This window comes from Pinus tabuliformis, chromosome Q (genome assembly GCF_031772625.1).
Source record: "Pinus tabuliformis cultivar Carrire ecotype Pingquan chromosome Q, CPIR1, whole genome shotgun sequence".
Taxonomy (NCBI): domain Eukaryota; kingdom Viridiplantae; phylum Streptophyta; class Pinopsida; order Pinales; family Pinaceae; genus Pinus; species Pinus tabuliformis.
The window spans coordinates 111,283,024-111,297,457 of NC_142296.1; the positions used below are offsets into that span (position 1 = coordinate 111,283,024).

The window sequence follows — 14,434 nt, forward strand, 5'->3', positions numbered from 1 at the left end:
CACCCAGAAATACTAGTGGAGGAAGACATCTCCAAAAAACATTAGACACTGGTAGATTTGCATTGATAAACTGATGGAGATACCTATGAGAGGGGAGAGCTCCCTATTATGCCCTTATTATATTAAAGTGACCTCTCACTGTTACATTCCACTTTAAGCCTAATACCAAATATGGATGTTGTAGTTAGTTACACAGCATGGTGATATCATCACAACACATGCATAGTGAATCTTCCATTACACAAGGCATCTTTAAATAGGCATATAAGTACATCAAAACAATTATGACAAAAATATGGTTGGCCATAGTACATGGGCTAAATACCTTGTACTTAGTCATACAAATATGGTGATGGGGTCAATTAAATATGACATAAATGGCTAATGATAGCTACAATGAGTGGCCATTAACTACTCCGACAATAACTACTACTGGGAAAAGATGGGATATGGGAAACCAAAAGGTACAACTGTGAGAGTGTGTCCCTTGGAAGTGCATAATGCATGTTCCGCAAAGTATAGCATGAATAAAATACACAAGAGAAGTAAGCATGCAACAAATTCAATGAAGCAAATGATAATTTAAATAGGGGAAAAGGTTGAGGTCCAAAAGAAGGGCACTAAGATAAAGTCCATAGAACAAAAGCCAACAACAAAACTTTCTTGAGAATAGTGTCATCCAACACCTCCAATCACATCCAAGGACAAGAAAAATTTGGTAACGAGGTTACTGCTGATATCTCCTACTAAGATCTTTGAGATCTAAAAACTGACATATATGATTTGATGTAAGACCCATTTTGGCCATATTACCCCTCATGTCAGCAAGAGCATACATGTTTTTGCAGCAATCTTCATGTCGTTGTAAGCCCAATGTCACAAATTAAATCCTTGTAAGAACCATGTGAGGCCATGCATTAGGTGTGTGCTTGGTTGGACCATGGTCGGTCCCTTTGCGTTTGTCTATGGCTCCTGTCCTAGATACGATTGGAGGGCCTTGGACTCATGATTTTAGAGGAGCCTACTTTTGTAGGGGTGATCACTAGTGTAGAAGCCAATCCAACCCATGTCGAGTGCACATATCTTACCACATGGTTATGTGTCTATTGAGTCTGTATGTGGCCTCGGTCTTGGTGCAATATCCCTCAGATGTCTCTCAACATGAGAGTCTCAGTGTCAACTTTTCACATTTCCTGAGGCAGTGCATGTTTACTGATGCAAGTTCACATTTCCTGAGGCAATTCATGAATCATGGCTTTGGCTACTTCCAAGATGGTCATGTTCTTCCTCTCAGCAGCTCCAGTTTGTTGAGGGTTGTATGGAACAGACAACTCCTTCTTAATCTCGGCTTCCTTACAAAATTCCTTGAAGTCATTTGAAGTGTATTCTTCCCCACAATTTGTCCTCAGGATCTTGATCTTCTTTCCAGTTTGATTCCCCACAAGAGCTTTGAAGTCCTTGAACATGATGAAAACTTGATTCTTGGCCTTAAAAAAGAAGATCCAAGTCTTACAAGAGAAGTCATCAACAAAAATCACATAGTATAGATATTCTCCAAGAGATGTCACCAACATGGGTCCACAAAGGTCAAAATGAATAAGTTGAAGAATCTCATCAGATCTACTGCTACTAGAAGGGAATAGTGCCATGATTGTTGATTTCCGGTAGCATCGGATGTGCCCTAAGTCTCAAATTTTGCAGGGAGGCTTGGGGACATCTATTACAAAGAACCCAGAAATAGTTTTATTAAAATAATTAATTTTTTTAAAGGGACCCTAACTCTAAACTTAGGAAATTAAAATAATTAAAGGGTATTAATATAAATTGTGGGTGTAACTTCTAGAAGAAGACGAGGATCAAGCAGAAATGATCTTAGCCATTGATTAGCTTCTAATCTGGATCGTTGAATGTCAACGAGGAGATTCTTTAAGCAGGCTTGAGGGTCACTTGGAAACACACATAGAGAGTTCAGAAGTTTGATTTTCTGAAGCAGGGCATAGGAGTTGCCGGGAGAACTTCGATAGTGACCCTTTGCAGTGAGGGGCAAGGATAGTCGTGTTGATTTGGGGTAGCATCAGATGTGCTCTAGCCATGAAATTTGGTGGAGAGGTTGGGGCACATGAGATCTCCAATACCCAGTAAGGGTTTGGGCAAATTCTAAACACATCAGGAGATATTAAAATAATTAATATTTTTAATGGAGTCCCTAAGCCTAAACTTAGGGAAAATAAATATTAATGTGTATTAATATGAATCTGTGTTAGAATGGTCCAAAAGACATGGATCAAACCAGATCTAATCTTAGCCGTTGATTAGCGACTTAATCTCGGCCATTGAGATTTCAACAGGAAAAGTATAAGAGGAGGCTTGAGGGTCACTTGGAGAACACACCAGCGTGATCAGTCATTCTATTCTCTAGAGCGGGGTTTGCTAAGAGAGATATAATCAGTGATTGGGAGAGCAGCTAAGGGGCATTGAGTACAGAGAACATAGAATGTAGAGATTGTGCCGGAAGAGCAGTGCAGCAGCCAAGGAGAGTGACATAGAGCCAGCAAGGGCTCACGCAGGGCCACGCAAAGGCAGCCAAGTGCTGCGCAGAGCACCAGAGGGGCCAGCGTAGCTGACGCAAAGGCTCCCAAAGTTGACGCAGGGCCTCCTGGGGCTAGCACGGGCCAAGAAAGGCTAACGCAGGGCCAGCGTGAGACAGAGAGGGGCTGACGTAGTCCAGATTGGGCAGACGTTGGGGTTTCAGAGTAGTTTTGTGTTGAGGAGCTGCCGGATGGATTTTTCGAGGTTTCAGCCAGGATATTTTTCTCAAACTGTGTGGTATAGATGCTAAGGAAATTCTCTGTGGGGTCGGCTAGTTTCGACACCCAGATTGTACTCTGATATTGCTTAATAAGAAAACCCTCAAATAGTTGCACTGGTTTTCCCACATTGGGTGTTTCTGGGGACATTGGTCCAAAAATAATGGTGTCATTTGGTGTGATTGTTTCTATTTCTTACAGTGGTTGATCTGTAATATGTTAAGCATGCACTGATGTTTATTTTCAGTATTTACTTTGTAAATAACTTGTTCAAGAAAAATTAACAAGTAGGTAGGAATAAATAAAAAAAAGTGCATGAAGGGTTTCTAAATTAAGTAAACTTAGAAACTTCAACATGGTATCAGAGCGTGATTGCAAATCACAGGAGGACTAAAAGACATCAGCCGAACGGACCAATAGCAGCAGAAAACAGTTGTCCCGAGGTGACAGAAGTTTTTTCTAGCAGCGCAGAAGCCAAGGAAGTGTGACACAAATCCAGCCAAAGCCACGCAGAAGAAGTCGAGAACTACGCAGAGTCTAAGAGAGGCCAGCGTTGCTAACGCAGAGGGCCAGAGGGCTGATGCAGGGCATCCCAGCGCTGACGCAAACCCATCAAGGGTGACGCAGATGCATCGTGAGGCAGAGAGGGGCTGATGCAGTTCACAGAGAGGCAGTTGTTAGGGTCTAGAAGGCTACACAAATATTGCACAGTGGAGCTAGTGAAGTACTGTAGCCAGAAAAGTACCTGACAGAGCATGGCCAGAGGAGTTGTTACCGAGGGTTTCTAGCCGAGGAACCTAGATCAGCAGTGCAGTTGCACAAGACGATCAAACTAGGGGGCATCTCGACAAGCTGCAGAAGGATTTCCAAGAGGGAAATTAAGACTCAAAGGGAGCCCATAAGAGAACTTCTAGACGGGAAGTAGAGACTCAGAGGAGTTGAACAAAGAACTTCCAGGAGGGAAGTAGAGGAGCATCATGGCACTATACGGGGTAAGAGACCAGGATAGACTGGACAGAGCATCGAACTTCACAGTCTGGAAGGCCAGAATCTTATCAATGCTTGACAAGAACTGTGTCAAGAACTTCGCCTTGAAGGTTATAGCTATCCCAGTCGACCCTGATGAAAATGACAAGTACGAGGAGGCGATGGTGTGGGCCAAGTGCATTATCTTTGACGTGGTCAAGGATCATGTGGTACCACATATAGCCGAGAAGGAAATGACAGTTGAGATGTGAGAGGCTCTCAAAAACCTGTACCAGCATACTTCTGTGTAGAGAAGAATGTTGCTCGAGAACCAGATGAGGTTGTATCAGATGAAGAAGGGTCAATCGATTGACTCCTTCCTTGGAGGACTTAAAAAGATCCGAGTTCAGTTGATTGCTATAGGAGCGACACCGGATCAAGAGCTTATGGTGAGGACAACCCCGAATGCTGTCTTAGAAGAGTGGGAAGTGTTTGTCCAGAGCATCCTGGGCAGAGAGACTCTCCCACCTTGGGACAAGATCTGGGCAGCTCTTTGCCAAGAAGAGATCAAACGACAGTCAAAGACAGGTAGCAACAGCAAAGGGATCAAGGTCAAGCAAGAGGAGGATGTGGCCCTAGCATCTGAGGGAAAGCAGGAGAAGCGGAAGAAGAAAGATCTCTCCAAAATCAAGTGCTTCCACTGTGGGGAGATGGGTCATTATGGGACCTAGTGCCCAAGGAAGAAGAGTAAGGGAGAGTCTTCCAAGACTAAGGCAGCACCAGCATGTGTAGAGAAGGAAGTTTTGACAAACGATGACTGTGCCATGAGTGCACACGCACCACTTGAGCTAAAGTGGGGAGACATCGTGCTGTAGTCAGATGGACTACAGGTGATGAGGAGTAGGATCCTTGAGGTACCTAGCCTCTTGGATTAGACCTTGCTATGGGAGCCCGGACGAGGAGTAGCAGGACTGGCTGAGTGGGTAGAGACAGATGCGGATGGAGCGACAGAGAGAGCTACAGTGTAGGAGTCTCGAGACAACGCAGAGCTAGTAGGTTGTAGTAGTGCGAGAGGCACAAGAGTGTTGCACCAGTGCAGGGAGGCACAAAGAGGTGTGCAATGGTGCGAGATCCAGGGAGTTGTTGCAGTAGTGCAGAGGTCAGAGATAGGGAGCACTTGTCAACAGCAGAGGGAGCTTCAACATCAATGGGTGTTTCTAGCCAAACGGGGAGGTCAGTTGGGAGATCAGTTACTTACTTCTCAGTAACTAAGTTGCAGTGCAGCAGTGTGCAGCATGATGCAACATGAAGAGAGGTGCAGTGCAGATGCAGAGCTGGGAGGAAGGACCAGCAGCAGCATGGATGCAGAGGGAGCTGTCGTACAGATGCAGCAGTGGCGGTGGCAAAACCATGGGCAGCAATACAGGATGCAGCAGTGGTAGTGGCAGAACCATGGGCAACAATACAAGATGCAACAATGCAAAGGATGTTGGGCAGGAAGGCCTGGCATCAGCACAGGTACCGATGCTGGATGATCAGAGTAATACTCAATGAGGAGTATTGCTAGAGCACAGTCCTCGCTAAGAGGGAGTGTTGATTTGGGGTAGCATCGGATGTGCTCTAACCACGAAATTTGGTCGAGAGGTTGGGGTACATGGGATCTCCAATACCGAGAAAGGGTTTGGGCAAATTCTAAACACATCAGGAGATATTAAAATAATTAATATTTTTAATGGAGTCCCTAAGTCTAAACTTAGGGAAAATAAAATATTAATGTGTATTAATATGAATCTGTGTTAGAATGGTCCAAAAGACATGGATCAAGCCAGATCTAATCTTAGCCGTTGATTAGTGACTTAATCACGGTCGTTGAGATGTCAACAGCAAAAGTATAAGAGGAGGCTTGAGGGTCACTTGGAGAACACACCAGAGTGATCAGTCATTCTATTCTCTAGAGCGGGGTTTGCTAAGAGAGATACAATCAGTGATCGAGAGAGCAACTGAGGGGCATTGAGTACAGAGAACAGAGAAGGCAGAGATTGTGCCAGGAGAGCAGCGCAACAGCCAAGGAGAGTGACACAGAGCTAGTGAGGGCTCACGCAAGGCCACGCAGAGGCAGGCAAGTGCTGCACAGAGCACCAAAGGGGCCAGTGCGGCTAATGCAGAGGCTCCCAAAGATGATGTAGGGCCTCCTCGGGCTGACACAGGCCAAGAAAGGCTGACGCACGACTAGTGTGAGACATATAGGGGCTGACGCAGTCCAGATTGGGCAGACACTAGGGTTGCGGAACAGTTTTGTGCTGAGGAGCTGCCGGAAGGATTTCCTGGGGTTTTAGCCAAGAGATTTCTCTAAAACTGTGTGGTATAGCTGCTAAGGAAATTCTCTGTTGGGTTGGCCAGTTTCGACACCCAGATTGTACTCTGATATTGCTTAATAAGAAAACCCTCAAATAGCTGCACCGGTTTTCCCACATTGGGTTTTTCCAGGGATATTGGTCCAAAAATAATGGTGTCATTTGGTGTGATTGTTTCTGTTTCTTTCAGTTGTTGATTTGTAATATGTTGAGCATGCACTAGTGTTTATTTTCAGTATTTACTTTGTAAATAACTTGTTAAAGAAAAACTAAAAAGTAGGTAGGAATAAATCAGAAAAAGTGCATGAAGGGTTTCTAAATTAAGTAAACTTAGAAACTTCAACAAGTTGGGTTTGGAATATCTTTTACAGAGCCCAGGATACGCAACAGAAAGGCAAAGAGACACTAGGAGGAGGTAGAGTAGACCCAAGAAGGGTTGACATTGGGCTAGAAGGGCCCACGTAGTGCTTGACGTAGAGCCAGAAGGGCTCACACAGAAGCAGTGCAGTTTTCCAGCAGAAGTCCGAGATTTGTTGGGGAATTGACGTCTGAGCTGAGAGGGTTGATGTCAGAGCTCCAGGAGGCAAGTAGACTCAACACAGAGCTGATGTAGAGCCTTTGACGCTGACGCAGGGCCAACGCAGAGATAGCTAGGGACAGTTGGTTCAACTGCCGGATCAGTCGAGACTTGCCGGGTAGAGTGAGGTAATCTCACTAAGTTTTTTTGCTAGTTTATTTCTTTGTAACTGGATTGCCAAAAGGGCATCTAGAGTTGTATTCAAAAACTACTGCTTAATAATATAAAACCCTCAAAGTTGTTGCACCGGTTCTCCCACATTGGGCTTTTCCAGGGACGTTTGTCCAAAAAATAGTCACTTGTGTGGATTTTTCTTTATTGTTTTGTTCTTGTTTTGGGCAAATTAATTAATTAAGTGAAGGTTGCAGTTGTATTAGCTTCGATATTTGTTGTAGGAAGCAGTAAATAATTTGTTTCAGTAATTAACAAATAGGAGAAGTTTAATCAGTTGTTGCAGTAGTTGATTCGAGTGGGATTCTCAAATTTTCACATGGTATCGAAGCGAGTGTAGGTGAAGCAAGAAGAACAGTGCCAGAGAACCCAACGCTGAGTAGAAGAGGAGGTCGAAAAAGCTGCAGGAGGTAACAGTTCGAAAGCCCAGAGGGTTTGCGCAGTCCTAGTCGGAGGGCTAATTTTCGAGGCAGTCTCTCTCTGAGTGAGTCGACAGAGAGAAGGGCTACCATATCAAAAACTTATCGTGGCAAAGGGAGCAATGTTGAAGCCTCAACGTGAGGAAGAGCTAGTGGGACGCAGTTTTTCTGTAGGTTGTTTTGCTAGGCAGAAAGGCGTCAGAAGAGAAGAGAAGCACAGTGAGGGAATTTTTCCTCAGACGGCTTCCCGCTAAGAAGTCCGTTTTTTTATTGGCTGAACAACAACAGTAAGAAGAGGAGATTTTCGACATTTTTAGTGGCAGAGATGGCAACCAGTGGATTGACGGATCAGGGTAGATTGGACAGAGCATCCAACTATGTCATCTGAAAGGCAAGGATGTCATTCCTTCTAGATGAGCATGCCCTCAAGACATATGTCGACAGCGTGGTGGTTGTGCCAGCAGATGCAGATCTGTTGAAAAAGTACCAAGCTGAAATGGCAAAGGCAAAAAGAATGATCCTCGACAGAGTGAAGGATCATGTGGTCTGTCACATCGCTAGCGAAGGGACTACTAAGGAGATGTGGGATGCATTGTATACATTGTATCAGGGATCTTTTGAGCAACGGAAGATGTACTTGGAGCAGAAGTTGAGATCTGCTCAGATGCAGAAAGGGGAGTGTGTGGATCTATTCCTCACGAAGCTTCAAGAGACCTGTGATGAGTTATCTGCTATGGGATCTACACCTCAAGATTCAAAGTTGGTTAGACTAGCCCTCAATTATGTCTCAAATGAGTGGCAAGTCTTTGTCCAGAGTATCCTGGGCAAGATGACTTTGCCAAATTGGGATGAGATGTAGGCAACTCTCAAGCAAGAGGAACTGAGGAGAGACTTGGTCAAGTGTAAGCTTAATGGTAGTGGGTCGAAGCCCAAGGAGGAGGAGGATAATGCAGCCCTTGCATCGAAGGGGCAACAGGAGCAACGTAGACGTAAGAAGGGCGTCTCGAAGATAAACTGCTTCAGGTGTGGTGAGATGGCTCACTATGCAACTAAGTGTCCTCTCAGGAAGGACAAAGATGAGAAGCATGATCTGAAGGCTGCGTCCGCGAAGATCGAGGAGGAGTTCGCCATGACAGCCGAGATACCTCCAAGAGGGAGGTGGGTTGATTTGGAGTTGTAGTTTAAAAGAGCTACAAGTGAGCAGGATCCTTGAGGAGCCCACCTATTGGATCAATTCCTTGCTATGGGAGCCCATATCAGAAGTAGCGAGATGGACAAATGTTGGACTATGCCGAGGAGTGTCGGAGAGACACTTCTAATGGCTAGGTGCACCATAAACTGAACAACACTGAGCAGCGTTGGCAGTAGTGCAAATGGCGCAGAGCAAAGGTCAGCAGCAGCGCAATAGATTCAGAGCATCAACGCAGAGACTAGTAGCAGTCAAGCTCCAGCATTCACATGGTATCATACTAAACACAGTTAGTTCAGTAATTTGGGATGTTTTTCCATTGTTGATGGTGTAGTAGCAACAATTTGTAATGCAGAGGCAGTTGGAAGTGGCAATGCTAGCAGCAGCACGGATGCAGAATTCAGAGGGAGTTGCAGTACAAATTTAGTGTTGACAGTGGCAGGGTCAGCAACAGTGTAGATGTAGCATTTGCACAGTGGTTGGTGGACGACATGTCAGACATCAATAGCGTAGAGGGAGATGTCATAGAACAGAGTGATGCTTCAGCTAGTTGCATTGCTAGAGCAAATTCCTCACTAAGAGGGAGTGTTGATTTCTGGTAGCATCGAATGTGCTCTAAGTCTCAAATTTTGTAGGGAGGCTTGGGCACATGTATTTCAAAGAACCCATAAACCGTTTTGCGAAATTCCACCCAGAAACAGTTATTAAAATAATTAGTTATTTTTAAAGGGACCCTAAGTCTAAACATAGGAAACTAAAATAATTAAAGGGTATTAATATAAACTGTGGGTGTAACTTCTAGAAGAAGACGAGGATCAAGCAGAAATGATCTTAGCCATTGATTAGTTTCTAATATGGGCCATTGGATGTCAACAAGGAGATTATTTAAGGAGGCTTGAGGGTCACTCGGAAAGACACACAAAGAGTTCAGAAGTTCGATTTTCTGAAGCAAAGCAAAGGAGCTACTAGGAGAATTTCGATAGTGAGCTTTTGTGGCGAGGGGCAAGGATAGTTGGGTTGGAGTATCTTCTTCAGAGCCCAGGATACACAACAGATAGGCAGAGAGACAGTAGGAGGAGGCAGCGCAGACCTAGGAGGGGTTGATGTTGGGCCAAATGGGCCCAAGCAATGCTTGACGCAGAGCCAGAAGGGCTCATGCAAAAGCTGTGCAGTCTTCTAGCAGAAGTCCGAGATTTGCTGGGGAATTGAAGTATGAGTCGAGAGGGTTGACAACAGAGCTCCAGGAGGCAAGTAAACTTAGTGCAAAGCTGACGCAAAGCCTTTGAGGCTGACGCAGGGACTACGTAGGGCCAACGCAAAGATAGTCAGGCGCAGTTGGTTCAACCACCAGATTCGTCGAGGCTTGTTAGGTAGAGTTAGATAATCTCACTGAGTTTTCCTGCCAGTTTATTTCTTTGTAACTAGATTGCTAGAAGGGCATCCGGAGTTGTATTCAGAAACTACTGCTTAATAATATAAATCCCTCAGAGCTGCTACACTAGTTTTCCCACACTAGGTTTTTCCGGGGACTGTTTGTCCAAAAAATACTGTCACTTGTGTGGATTTTTCTCTATTGTTCTGTTCTTGTTTTGGGCAAATTAATTAAGTGAAGGTTGCAGTTGTATTAGCTTCGATATTTGTCGTAGGAAGCAGTAAATAATTTGTTTCAGTAATTAACAAATAGGAGAATTTTAATTAGTGGCTGCAGTAGTTTATTTAGGTGGGATTCTCGAATTTTGACAATGACATTCTTGCCACTAGCACATCGTTGACATAAGCCTTCATGTTCCACTTGAATCTTTGGAATGCTTGAAACCATGTTGCTCAAACCAAGAAAAGCCTGGAATGAAGGTGAGCTAATATTTGATGCCAAAGCTCAAACTGATTTGTGCTATCATGGATCAATGCTTGAATTGGTTGACCACGGACTTTGTATAGGCCTTCATATCGGACACCAAGTGTGAAGGTTGCCTTTAAGCTAGATTTCCTTGGCCATGCAAGGACTTTTCCATTAACAAATGCAACTTTGAACCCTTTGTTTTCCATGGCTGAAATGGGGAGAAGATTCTTCTTCAAGCCCGATACATACAACACATCTTGCGATGAATGGTTTGACTAGAATCCAACAAAAACAAACAAAGCCAATTCCTTTGACATGATGAGCAGAATTATCACCAAGCATAACATTCAAATTAGACTCCCTCTGAACCAATTTTGAGAGGATTTCACGATACCCAATCAAGTTTCTAGATGCCCCACTATCAACCAGCTAGCTATCAATGCTATCTAAAGTTGAGCTTGAAAGAGCATAATTTAGATTGAGTATTAGCAACATTATCGGCATACCTTGTATTTTTGTACTTCTTTTGAGGGCATTGAATCTCTTCAACAGTTTCATGGGCAGCACGACCTCTTCCTCTTCTTCTATTGTTGGAGTTGTTGTCGAGATATTGTTGTTGGTATTGGGCCTCTAAGCACTTCTTTCAGGACAATCTCAGGCTATGTGGCCATATTTGTCACATTTATAGCATTAGACTTTGGACAAGTCCATTGTATTATTGTTGAATGTTGGAATTGGCTTCCTTGACTTCCATTTGGAAGGTCTTCCTTTCCCTTTTCCTTTCCTGGCATTTGCTACAAAGGTTGTAGGTTCTCCTTCTTGTCTCTAAATTCTTCCTTTGGAAATCAGCTTGGATTCTTCTCGAGTACAAGTGCCCAAAAGTCCATCAATTGAAGGGACCTCCTTTCTGCTACTAATGCTTGTTATGAATGTCGCCCAAGACATGGGAAGTACTACAAAGGAAAGAAATTGATCTCTTATTTGAGAGATTCTCATGAAGTAGCCTGTTATAGATTCTGACTTGGACATCTTGATGTCACAAAGCTGACTCTTCAAGGCAATGGTGTGGCTGAGATTGTTCACCTCATACATCCCAATCAATTTGTCACACATCTCCTTCGACTTCTTCAATTTAGACAGTAAGAGAGTCAATGTTGAGCTTATTAGCCTTGATCTCAACCATCTTGTATTTGGATTTGATATTGGCATTCGCATTCTCAAGAGGTTCAATTATCTTGCCCACCACATACTCTGTCGCATCATTTTCTTCAAGGGAGGGATTCAACCTAGCCCTCCATGCTGCAACGTTGGAGGTATCATTCAGCTTCTCTTCAATCTTGAAGTAGGAGGAAGTCATCTTGAGCAAGAGAATTGATCATCAAATAGCAAGAAGTATCTCAAAAGAGCGTTCTTTGTTCTCCAATGGCTGATCTTCACCTTAGCTCGGATACCATGTTAATTTTTTGCAAGTTCTCTGTTGATATAATTACTTAAAAAAATATAGCATTCAACTTCATTCACCCCAAAATAGTTAAGAAATTATAGAGAGAACAGTAATAAAAAATGAACAACAGAACATAGTGGTGCACAATGAGACACAGAAAATTTTTGGTCAAAGACTAGGGCAAAACCCCACAATGGGGAAAACCCAAATCAGAGTTCTCCTTAGTAGATATTCATTCAATGTTCAACTGAGATATAACCCAATTTGTACATCAATAAACCAATCAAAGTTCACTCTTTGACTTTCCAAGGCAACCAAGCCAAATCCAGTCAAAAGAGAGAATTTACAATCTGTTACCAGTCATCAGTCAGATGAAAGGGGTCGAATTTCAGCCTCCTACAACTTGGTCAACACGCCAAAATTTGCCCTGCAACTCCACAGTCAAACTTGGTCAAATCAAAGTCAAATCTTGCGATCAACACCCAAAAAATCTTAGTTTGAATCAATCAACACAAAGAGAAAGATTTAGTGAAATAGAGTCAAAGTCCTCCTGCAATCTTCAACCTTCCAAGACAGTCAAACCCTCAGTGAAATAGATGTCAAATAGCCCAAGTCAACGACAGTGAAACAGAATTAAGAGGATGGCCAATGCAGAGAAGAAAAGGCTCCTTTGACACCTTCAACTCCTTCGCACGTGTGAGTAGATTCTTGTAATTTCATAGTGAATTGATTAGTGATGAGATGATCCAAATGAGGCTCAACGAAGTCATATTTATATAAGTTTTGTGAGGTGGCTTTTCACACATGTGGGGCTAACTTGTCCTTCTTGACGCCGACTTGGTCAATGTCAAAATTATGAATTGTCTCCATTCATTGCCAATGAAAATTCTAACCAAAGCTGCGAACTTCAACATAAGGCTACTAACAAATTTGAAGACATCTCTTTTTTATGAAGGCCAAGGATGATGTCTTTAGCAGAATCTAGGAGTTCAGGGCTCAAGTAGAAAACTTGAAAGGGAAGAAGATCAACATTTTGAGGTTAGATAATGGAGGAGAGTGTTACATATTGATATGCACATGGGAGGGAACAAAGACTCCATTGCCCAATGGACAAGCCACCTGCAAAAAATTTTTGAAGATCAGAAGTCCAACAAGGCATTTGCACCTTTTCATTCTCTACTTTCTCTTTTCTTCTCTCAAATTCCATAACATCACGGGAGAATTGTAATGAATGACACTACCATGATGAGCTTATGTAATAGACTTACCCAACTTGATGTTAGTCTTTGGTAGCATAAGATGTTGATTTATGTAGCTTGGGAGGCACTCCACAACCCTGGGTACTGGGTTTGTGTGAGTTTGCACCACAAAAGGGATTTGTGGGCAAAGTACCCAAGTAGTGGGTTTTGCACCCAAAGTTGTGGGCAAGAAAACAAGAGGTATTTTGATGGTTTGACCATTATTGCAAGTGGAGCACCCTTAAAGAAACTAAGGGGTCATAAGGCAACCATCAAGGATTGGTTCAAATAAGAGAAAATAATTTTTAATTGTATGCTGTGGGCTAAATGATATGAAGATCAAGTTGGCTTGCCTTGAGTAGTGCCCTTAGGAGGGCAAGACGTGCACCCTAAGATCATAAAAATAAGAGGAGGCTCATTTGATCAAAACACACATCACAAGTGCATATACATCAAAGGGAAAGCAATATGATCTGGCCGCAACCTATAGGAGTCTTTTCCAAGAGAAGAGGAGGTCAAAGTTTCACCTTTTTTGTGTTTGGACAAGGGCCAAGTTAAGCAAATTTCAAGGCCGACTTTGGAGGACAAGTCTAGGCAAAATTGTGAAAGTTTTGTGGTGTTTGTTGACGCACAGAATGTCTAAGCACCGCGACAACAGCTCAGATCAAGGGCTGTCACCCTGATCCCCAATCTCTCCATTTAAGTTGTCTCCCAGTCCCTACAGCAGGCTAAGGGGGGTAGACCGTATGGAAAAGTGGAATGAAGAAGAACTAGTTGGAAACCAACCAGTTCGGGAGACACAGTGAAGCGATCAAGTACTTGATTAAGATTTAGCAAGACTTATAGGATTTGATTAGATTTTAAACAATTGATACCAGTGCCTTATGGAGTCAACAATCTTGCTAGGAGAATTAAGACCAAGTAATCAATTAGCAACTGCTGCTTAGATGAATGACTATTTTATATGAAATGAATATCCTAAAACTAATGTGAGATGCAATAATCTTGGTTAATTTTAGTTAAATGCCTATTTAAATGTGAACCCTTCAATCTTTTCTGTGTTGAGCCTGATTTCGTAGTAATTGGCAGAGAGAAAATCAGGAGAAGCACATTAAGGTGTAATTAATGATACCTCTCCTGAAATTCTAACATACCCGATGCCTCCAGCGCTGTAGAGAATTGTGGCTCTGACGACTGCAAGGTCACCGTTTTAAGTACTATTAAAACAGGGTTCTCAAGAAAAGACAGATGGAAATTTATCTGTCTATCGACCAAGCTTATGTTTGGAAGTAAATTTTATCTATGCAAAGTTAACTTATATGCAAATGCACCAGAAGATGAGATGAAGTTAGACTCGAGAATGGGAAAACACTTATGCCGCAAAAGCCCTCAATTACCCAAATGAAATGCTCGCCTTTTTTTTAGATGA

General features: G+C 43.0%; 1 protein-coding gene across 3 annotated transcripts in view; it reads right to left on the reverse strand.

Annotated features, from left to right (window-relative positions):
• Window positions 1-14,434, reverse strand: part of LOC149218477 (uncharacterized) — a 500,716-nt gene that overhangs the window by 116,526 nt on the left and 369,756 nt on the right. The gene's annotated exons all lie outside the window — the stretch shown is intronic.